General features: G+C 39.2%; 1 pseudogene; it reads left to right on the forward strand.

The window, feature by feature from the left end:
- LOC102250085 overlaps positions 1-1,823 on the forward strand; it is a 7,111-nt pseudogene extending 5,288 nt beyond the window's left edge.
- The last annotated feature ends 7,475 nt before the right edge of the window (positions 1,824-9,298 follow it).

A 9,298-nucleotide genomic window follows, 5' to 3' on the forward strand; every position in this document is an offset into this window, starting at 1 on the left:
CACCCCCTCGCGCTCCTCCAGAATCACGTCTGCAGTCCCCGCCGCTTCCTCCTCCTTCTCCTTTTCGGCCAGTGACATGATCGGAAACCCCCTCCCAAGTCCTCAACTTTGAAGAAATCGACTATAAGGAGATCGAGGTGGAAGAGGTTGTTGGAAGAGGAGCCTTTGGAGTAGTTTGCTAAGCTAAGTGGAGAGCAAAAAAATGTTCCTATTAAACAAGTAGAAAGTGAGTCTGAGAGGCAAGCTTTTATTGTAGAGCTTTGGCAGTTATCCCGTGTGAACCATCCAAATATTGTAAAGCGATATGGAGCCTGTTTGAATCCAGCGTGTCTTGTGCTGAAGGGGGCTCTTTATATCATGTGCCACCTGGTGCTGGACCATTGCCATACTACACTGCTGCCCATGCTGTGAGCTGGTGGTTACAGTCTTCCCAAGGAGTGGCTTATCTTCACAGCATGCAGCCCAAAGCTCTCATTCACAGGGACCTGAACCCACCAAACTGGCTGCTGGTCGCAGTGGGGGACAGTTTTAAAAATCTGTGATCTGGGTACAGCCTGTGACATTCAGACACACATGACCAATAACAAGTGGAGTGCTGCCTGGATGGCACCTGAAGACTTTGAAGGTAGCAATTACAGTGAAAAATGGTACGTCTACAACTGGGGTATTACCCTTTGGGAAGTGATAACGGTCGGAAACCCTTTGATGAGATTGGTGGCCCAGCTTTCCGTATCATGTGGGCTGTTCCTAATGGTACTCAACCACCACTGATCAAAAATTTACCTAAGCCCGTTGAGAGCCTGATGACTTGCTGTTGGTCTAAGATCCTTCTCTATGCTCTTCAATGGAGGAGATTGTGAAAATAATGGCTCACTTCATGCGGTACTTTGCAGGAGCGGATGAGCCCCTGCAGTACCCCTGTCTGTACTCAGATGAGGGACAGAGCACCTCAGCCACCAGTACAGGCTCATTCACAGACATTGCTTCTACAAATACCAGTAATAAAAGTGACACTAATATGGAGCAAGTTCCTTCCACAAATGATACTATTAAACGCTTAGAATCAAAATTATTGAAAAATCAGGCAAAGCAACAGAGTGAATCTGGCCATTTAGCTTCCATGGGAACAGTGTAGAGAGCTTGTCCCCAACCTCCGAGGGCAAGAGGATGAGTGCTGACATGTCTGAAATAGAAGCCAGGGTTGCTGCAACCACAGCCTGTCCCAAGCCTAACGGGGGCCATCAGAAAACTGCTTCATCTGGCAACATTCTGGATGTCCCTGAGATCATCCTATCAGGCAACGGACAGCCAAGACGTAGATCCATCCAAGACTTGATTGTTACTGGAACAGAACCTCGTCAGGTGAGCAGTAGGTCATCCAGTGCTAGCATCAGAATGATCACGACTACCTCAGGACCAACCGCAGAAAAGTCAGCTCGAAGTCATCTATGGGCTCCTGATGATTCCACAGATACCAATGGATCAGATAACTCCGTCCGAATGGCTTATCTTACCCTGGTCACTAGCCTCTAGCACCATGCCCAAACGCCAGAGAATCTATGGCAGTGTTTGAACAGCATTGTAAAATGGCACAAGAATATATGAACGTTCAAACAGAAATTGCATTGTTATTACAGAGAAAGCAAGAACTAGTTGCAGAACTGGACCAGGATGAAAAGGACCAGCAAAATACATCTCGTCTGGTACAGGAACATAAAAAGCTTTTAGATGAAAACAAAAGCCTTTCTACTTACTACCAGCAATGCCATAAACAACGAGAGGTCATCAGAAGTCAGCGGCAAAAACAACAAGACACTTTATGATTCTCTAGGACCATTACATTTTAAAATATGCAAAGAAAGACTTTTTTTTAAAGAAAGAAAAACCTTTATAATGACAATGTGTGTTAGCTTTTTGGCGTGTTCTGAATGCCAATTGCCTATATTTGCTGCATTTGTTTCATCGTTTATTTTCCTTTTCTCATGGTGGACATGCAATTCAACTGTCTCCTTGCGTAACATGGGGGCATCTGTGACTTGAATAAGCAGCAGTTCTCAATTAACTTCTAAACAGATGTGTGAGTCGTGGCTGTATATGCATGCTGTTTGTGTGAAGGCTAGCGTAACAAAACCAGGTGTTATCAAACTAGCTGCTACCTACAACCCCCCCTTTTTTTGAGGTGGAACCTCAAGAATGATGCTGTTCTTGTATCTCATTAAAAAAAAGATATTTTCCCCCAAAAGATGATATATATGAAGTTAAAGACAGAGTATGGTATATCTAGAATAATTGTTGGTGCATTTTAGAAATGCAGTACCTTGAGGCAATAATTCAAAGTGAAGGCTTTGATGCTACTAGCATCCTTGAATCAGTACTGAACTTAGTTTCATCCATAAAATATTTAAAGGTAAGTGGTGGCTACTGTATTTAATAAAAGCATATTTCATTAGATGAAAATTTGACTAGGACACATTAAACCAAGGGGAACCCTTTATACTAGTAAGGTATAATGATTTTTAATTCTGTGATGTCATGTATGTGTGTTGAAATTGTAAATCTTTTATGACTAATATTAATATCTCTCCAATGAAATTAAAAGGTAAATGACACTATCCAACTTAAATGATCATTCCTTTCTGCAATGATTATTGGATTGTTTTACTATATATTTGAAAAACTGAAGAGAAATATGGAAAATGGAAATAATTGCTCCAGTGAAAAGGCTTGGACTTAGATACTTTTACAACACGATATGCATTAAAAAACCAGAAAATCAGGAAATATTAGTAAGGAAATTAAAGAAGTAAAGTTATCAAGTATCTTATTTATTGATATTGGAATAATTGATTTTTTTATAAGCCTATCCTAAAATGTCTATTGCCTTTCAACACTTTTAAGGAAATTTCAACACTTATAATAAGAGAAAATTTGCTACCAATTTTGAAAATAAAAGTAATAATAAAACTTCATTGAAATAATAGGCTATATAAGATCTATTTTTTCAGTTGGTATTAAAATAAATAATAATTTGATACCAGTACAAGGTATATTTTATATTTTATTGACTTTTTACAGGGAGGAAGGAAGAGGGATAGAGATTTTGAAACATCGATGAGAGAGAAACATCAATCAGCTGCCTCCTGCACACCCCCTACTGGGGATGTGCCCGCAACCAAGATACACGCCCTTAACCAAAATCGAACCTGGGATCCCTCCATCTGCAGTCCGATGCTCTATCCACTGAGCCAAACCAGTTAGGGCACAAGGTATATTTTAAATAAGGATGTCATCAACCTCATTTTTATAGCATTAATGTTTTTTAAGAAAAAACTTAAAATGAAAGCATAATTGATGTGATTATTAGAACTTGATTATATTATAGTTTTGCTCTATTTCAGATTAGCAGGTTGATATAAGTTATCAAAACTATTCTTAAAAGTGCTAAAGCAGGTAACTTTTTCTTTCAGTATTTTTTCCCACTGAGTTTTATAATGTAATCTTTGTGTATACAAGCAAAAAAGGCAAAGGACAGTTTGTTAAAAAAAAAAAAGAGAGAGAGAACTGAAAAGGGGTTTAAAAGTTGGCATTTATCTTTTGGTGCTACTGATTACAAAGAAATTCCTATACATTAGGTTAACTACCAGATATCTAAGTTGCAAAGTTCAAATGTAGCTATAAAACCAAATAATTTTATTTGCTGCCTTACATAAATGAAAGGCCATTCATCTGTGAATTAAGATGAACTGCTGGAAAACATGTAAATTAGTCCTAAACATGCTGCTTGCATCCTTTCCAACACTCAAAATACATACTTTCTAGAAATAAATATTTGCTGTAATATGGCAAAAGGACATACATTTAGTTCTTCTAAAAACCACCCAAGTTATGAAAACAAACTTTAAAAATAAGATGATCTAAGACATAACCTTACTTATAGCACTTAGTTCTATAATTTTATCTTCAAGGCCCTGTTCCTGTTTACTCTGGTTGTCATGGGAGTATCGCAATAAAAGCTTCTTTGGAGCAAAGACATCCCAGAATACAAACCAGGGTCATCAAGACTGGCACATAGAAGGGTTTTATCCAAGCAATTAAAGAGCAATAAACCCTAAATAATTAAAGATAACTTCTAAATTTATTTCAAGCACAAATGTCTAAGGAATCAACAATAAATTCTAAAATTAATCTTAAACTGGACTTTTCCCAATTAAGTGAAACAAAGCAAGTAAAAACTTTAATAGCAAAATATCTGCACCCAAAATCAGCTTGTTCCTCATCTAGGATATTAAATTGAGTCCCATATCTGCTGCTTATTGAAGATAAAGCCAGACTGCAGATGGGAGAGGAGGTGCAGAAGACCGATGGGTCTATAATTTAGGAGAACATCATTTTTTTCTTTTAATTTTACTTTTAATATGCTTCTGATAACGCATATTGAATTTCCATATTCAAAATGACTTCGCATGCCATGACAACACAGAAGTCAATATCCAAAGTCAAGTTAAATGGTGGAGGAAAGTAGTGTTAGAAATCAACATTTGCCATAGTTACTTACAAAACTCAAGTTTCGATAATCAACCATTAATGCAATTTATTCACTAATTACTCATTTATTTAACTAACATATAGTGAGCCACAATACAAAGTGAGATTTCAGAAATGAATGAGACAGACTCTCTGACTGAAGCAGATCTTAATACAGTGTGACGACATACTTATAAAATGATACTCTCCAAATGTGGCCAATGGGCAGAAGTGGGCTGGTGAGGTTGGGAAGTCTTCGAAGAGGAGTGATTGTTTTAATTTGATTTTATGCTTAAAAGACAAATTGTTTGGTTTTGAGAAATGACATTCTTGGAAAAGAGAACCGCATATACACGGAAAATCACCTTGGAGCAATGTGGACGATGGATTTAAAAGGGAGTGGACTCAGATAGGGAGGGAAAGAAGAGAGTGAGAAACAGTGGGGGTTGAGGACAGATGCAGAGAGAAAGAGGGAGAGAAGAGAACATGAATACATGTCCCCAAAGCTCTAACTCACAGAAACCCTGAAAGAATTGGCTCTTGATTGATGGATTGTCTACTCCAGACCATCCTATTCTAGTTAATATTATGTTCAATAATTTATTTATTTATTTATTATTATTTAATCATTTGGAACTCATCAAGTATTTGGTTTCCCATAGGCACAACTCATAGGAAAGAAGAGTAAATGCTTAATTCTTACTCTTCACTTACTGGTTATAAAAAGAATAGGTTGTTCCCTATAATCCTCCATAGGATTAATGAGGGGTTTGTTTGTTGTTCAAATAGTTCAAATAGTTCATAATATGTGTGTGTTTTTCTCTTGCCATAGGGAGATGGGCCAAATCCGGCTCTAGCTTCTGGATTCTGGTCCCAACTTGGCCATTAGCTTGGCATGTTGCCCTTAGGCAAATCACTCTGAGTTCTATTTTCTTTTCTTTCCCCCTATTTTTTTTTTTAATTCAATAAGTGAAGAGCATGGAACTGGGCCCAGATCAGCCATCTGGTAACACAAATAATACCTGTCTTTTCTTCTCATATTTTTTATGAATGAAAAAAAGTGTGATTAATAAAATAATCCTCTGAAGAATTTTTGGAGAGGTAGAAAGCAGAAATCAAAGAGTAATTTAAGGAACTAATAGTGTTGAGGGCAGTACTATCTTATAGATAAAAATAAATAGAAGAAATTGGTCCTACAAAAGTTGTCTCATTTGAATGTACTTAGAAATAAATCAAAAAATAAATATTCAAAAGTTGTATTATTAACATGGAAATTTTGAAAAATAGAAGAATAGAGAGGTAAATCAATTATTTAGTCTGTTAGTTACTAACTTAAAGACTAAATGTGGCTTACATAAATTCAAAGAAAATGTGAGAAAAAGGATGCCATGAAACAAGGATTATTATTGAAGTACAGTGTGTGTGCTGATAATCCTTTCGTATTCTCTTGGAGTAGATCACACATCTGTTGCATGATTCACATTATCCATAAATTTTAAAACAAAACATCAATGACTCAGGAGATACACAACTATTCCTCCTAAGGCAATTAGAGAAAGTGCTCCTGGGACACCAGGAAAGGTAAGGGAATCTCACTGCTCACCTCATACCTCATCTTTCATGTGCTCAGAACCTATTTAGGATGACAACCTGCCAACTAAGATCTGTGCCTTTTAACATGCTCTCAACATGACTTATCACAGATGATGTTGACCATAGGCACCTGGCTGAAGTAATCATTGGTCAGGTTTCTCCACAGTAAAGTAACTCTTTTGTCCCCATCTGCTATACACTGAATGTTTTGTGCCTCCCCTCTCCTCCCACCCCCTGCCTCCCCGGCAATTTATATGTTGAAAACCTACCTCCCTAGACGGTAGTATTAGGATATGGGGTCTTTGGGAGGTCATGAGGGCAGGGCCTTCATGAACAGGTTTAGTGCCCTTATACAAGAGATCCCAGAGAGATCCCCCATCTCCTCCCCCACGTGAGATAACAGAGAGGAGGCAGCTGTCTCTGAACCAAGAGCCTCTCCCCAGACTCTGAATCTGCCATCAGAGTCTGGCCCTTGATCTTGGACTTCCCAGCCTCCAGAATTGTGAGAAATAAATTCCTATGGTTTATAAGCAGCCTAGTCTATGGGGTTCTGTCATGGCAGCCTGAACTGACTAAGACACCCTATTTTCTTTTTTTAAAAATATATTTTATTGATTTTTTACAGAGAGGAAGGGAGAGGAATAGAGAGTTAGAAACATCGATGAGAGATAAGCATTGATCAACTGCCTCCTGCACACCCCCTACTGGGGATGTGCCTGCAACCAAGGTACATGCCCTTGACCAGAATCGAACCTGGGACCCTTCAGTCCACAGTCCAACACTCTATCCAGTGAGCTAAACCAGCTAGGGCAAGACACCCTATTTTCATACTGTACATAAATTATTTGGAAATCTGCATCCTTTTTACAAGAGATACCAATGAGACTTCAGTGTCCTCCAGAGTGGTGCCAACGTGCTTGCATCTCACCTGTCTCTACTTTGCTTTTTCCTCCTGTGGGAAGCTACCCCCTGCCGATACTATCTTGAGAGTGCACCAAGGAGCGCGGAAGGCCGATGGACCTTGGGCATTAGCGGGGCTAATGCCAAGCACCATTGTTTGTGTTGAGATAGCAGTGGCTCAAAGCAATTTCCTGACCTAATAGCCTCAAAGTAAATGTTTACTGGACCTTACTGATCTTTATTGACCTTAGAGACAGTCTGTCTGCTACCTGTTTGCCATGCTTTACTGAGGGCAAGATATGTATCTAAAATTGAATAAAAAGCGGATAAGGCCAGGTTTCAGTGTGCCTCTTCAAGAGAGAAGGTCTCCACACACCTCCCCCCCATGCCTTCTAAATTCATATTTCTTGTATAATATTTTCATTTGTGCATCAGCCCCTCCTTCAGATCCTAAACCCTAGCCGTGTAGGTCATGGCACCCTCCCATCCTCCTACATAATATGGCATCTTCTAGGTAGTAGGTCTCAAAGTGCGGTTCCCAGATGAGCAGCATCAGTATCTTTTTGTTTAGAAACAATTTGTTAAAAATGCAAATTCTCGGTCTCCATTCTACCCTAGAAGCAGAAACTTAGGGTGGGCGCCACAATCTGAGTTTTAACAAACATCCCAGGTCATACATGCTTGTCATGGTGTTAAAGGTAAGGATCACTGCTCTAATGTATTCTTGCCATGGTTGGCCTGCTCTCATGACCAAACCCCATTCCTTCATCCACCCAACAGCTCTGAGCAAGCCTCGGCATTTCCTTCCACACTGATGTTGGTTAAACTGACACCTGGTGTTGAGACCTTAATCTCGGGACTCCTTTCTGATGAAGTGGCCCCATAGACATCTCTGAAGACCTACAAAGTTCAATTACATCCTTTTATTTCCTTACTAACACAATCTATCTACTCTCTTCCATCAATGTTCTCCCTGATATGTTCTCCCTGATAGAAATTTCTGACTGAATTCCTAAAAGGAATTTTAGTATTTTGACAGAAAATCCTGTCCCCACTCTGTTCTTAAGTAATACCAACCAATTTCCTTTAGACACTTAATGCCCAGGGATGAAAATCGCCATGCCCTGACTTGAACTTGATCCCCCGTAGCTCATTCTCTCCCTGGGAACCCCTGTCAGTGTCTCTGATGGTTCCAGGCTCCCATGCCCTTCCTGCTCCTCCCGCTTCCTGAGCTTCCATCTGGTCCCAGGAAGCATGATCCCTGCCCACCAGGAGCCAGTGCCAGCGCCGACACACGCAGCTTCCCTGATCGTCGCTGTGCCCCGTTTCATTTGCACAGCCCACGAAATGCTATGTGCCCTCAGAGGTTTTAAGGGTTACCTCACAGCGTATAGCAGTTCTTACAAACGTAGGGTTAAGACAAAGTGGTCCTCGTTCCCACACTATCCATTTTAACTTCACTTTATCACAAAACTATTGTACACAAAATCTCTGAGATATAAAGTATTCATTTCCTCATTCCTAAGCTATTTATGTGCTTTATAGGGAGGCCTATTTATATCACAATGTTTTCATGGAAACTGCTTATAAGAGGATAGGTATTGGAAGAAATACTGTGTTCATTTTCTCTGAAATATCCTAAATTCAACCATAAGAAGCTCACTAAAACCCTCAGGCAGCCAGAACCCATCCTGTCCTGAACTGACTCCCTCAGGGAAGAGTGTTCGTGCCCTCTTCGTGGTACCTAACCACCTAGGCGTGTCCTTTGTAGACTTGCATGGACACATCTTTCTGCTTTTATGAGGGATTTTTTTTCCATAATTTTCCTCAATGGACATGTATTACTGCCATTAAAAATGGAATGAAAAGCAAAAAATCATTTAATCCACAAGGTTACTTTCCTCAAAATTCCACCACAAACTTAGCCAATAAAATAGTGAAATGTAAACAGGCGATTTTTAAACACTTAGTATAACTTACATCTTCATTTAAAAAGATGACATGCATTTTCTTCTATATTATTTATCCATGCTTCAGATGTAACAAATAAAATAGCTTTTTAGAAGTAGAATTACCGGCTTAAAGAGTACGAAAAATTTTAAGACTTGATAAATAGGGGCGGGGAAAAGTAGATTTATAATTATGAGCATGAGCAACACAGAATTTATTCTTGTAATATTATTTATTAATTTGTATTTTTCCATATGAACAACTGTAAACCTACTTTTGCCCATCCCTGTAATTCTCCATGTCTGCCTTTGCTTTCTGAACAGGCGTTGGC

This window comes from Myotis brandtii, unplaced genomic scaffold, assembly GCF_000412655.1.
Source record: "Myotis brandtii unplaced genomic scaffold, ASM41265v1 scaffold69, whole genome shotgun sequence".
Classification (NCBI taxonomy): domain Eukaryota; kingdom Metazoa; phylum Chordata; class Mammalia; order Chiroptera; family Vespertilionidae; genus Myotis; species Myotis brandtii.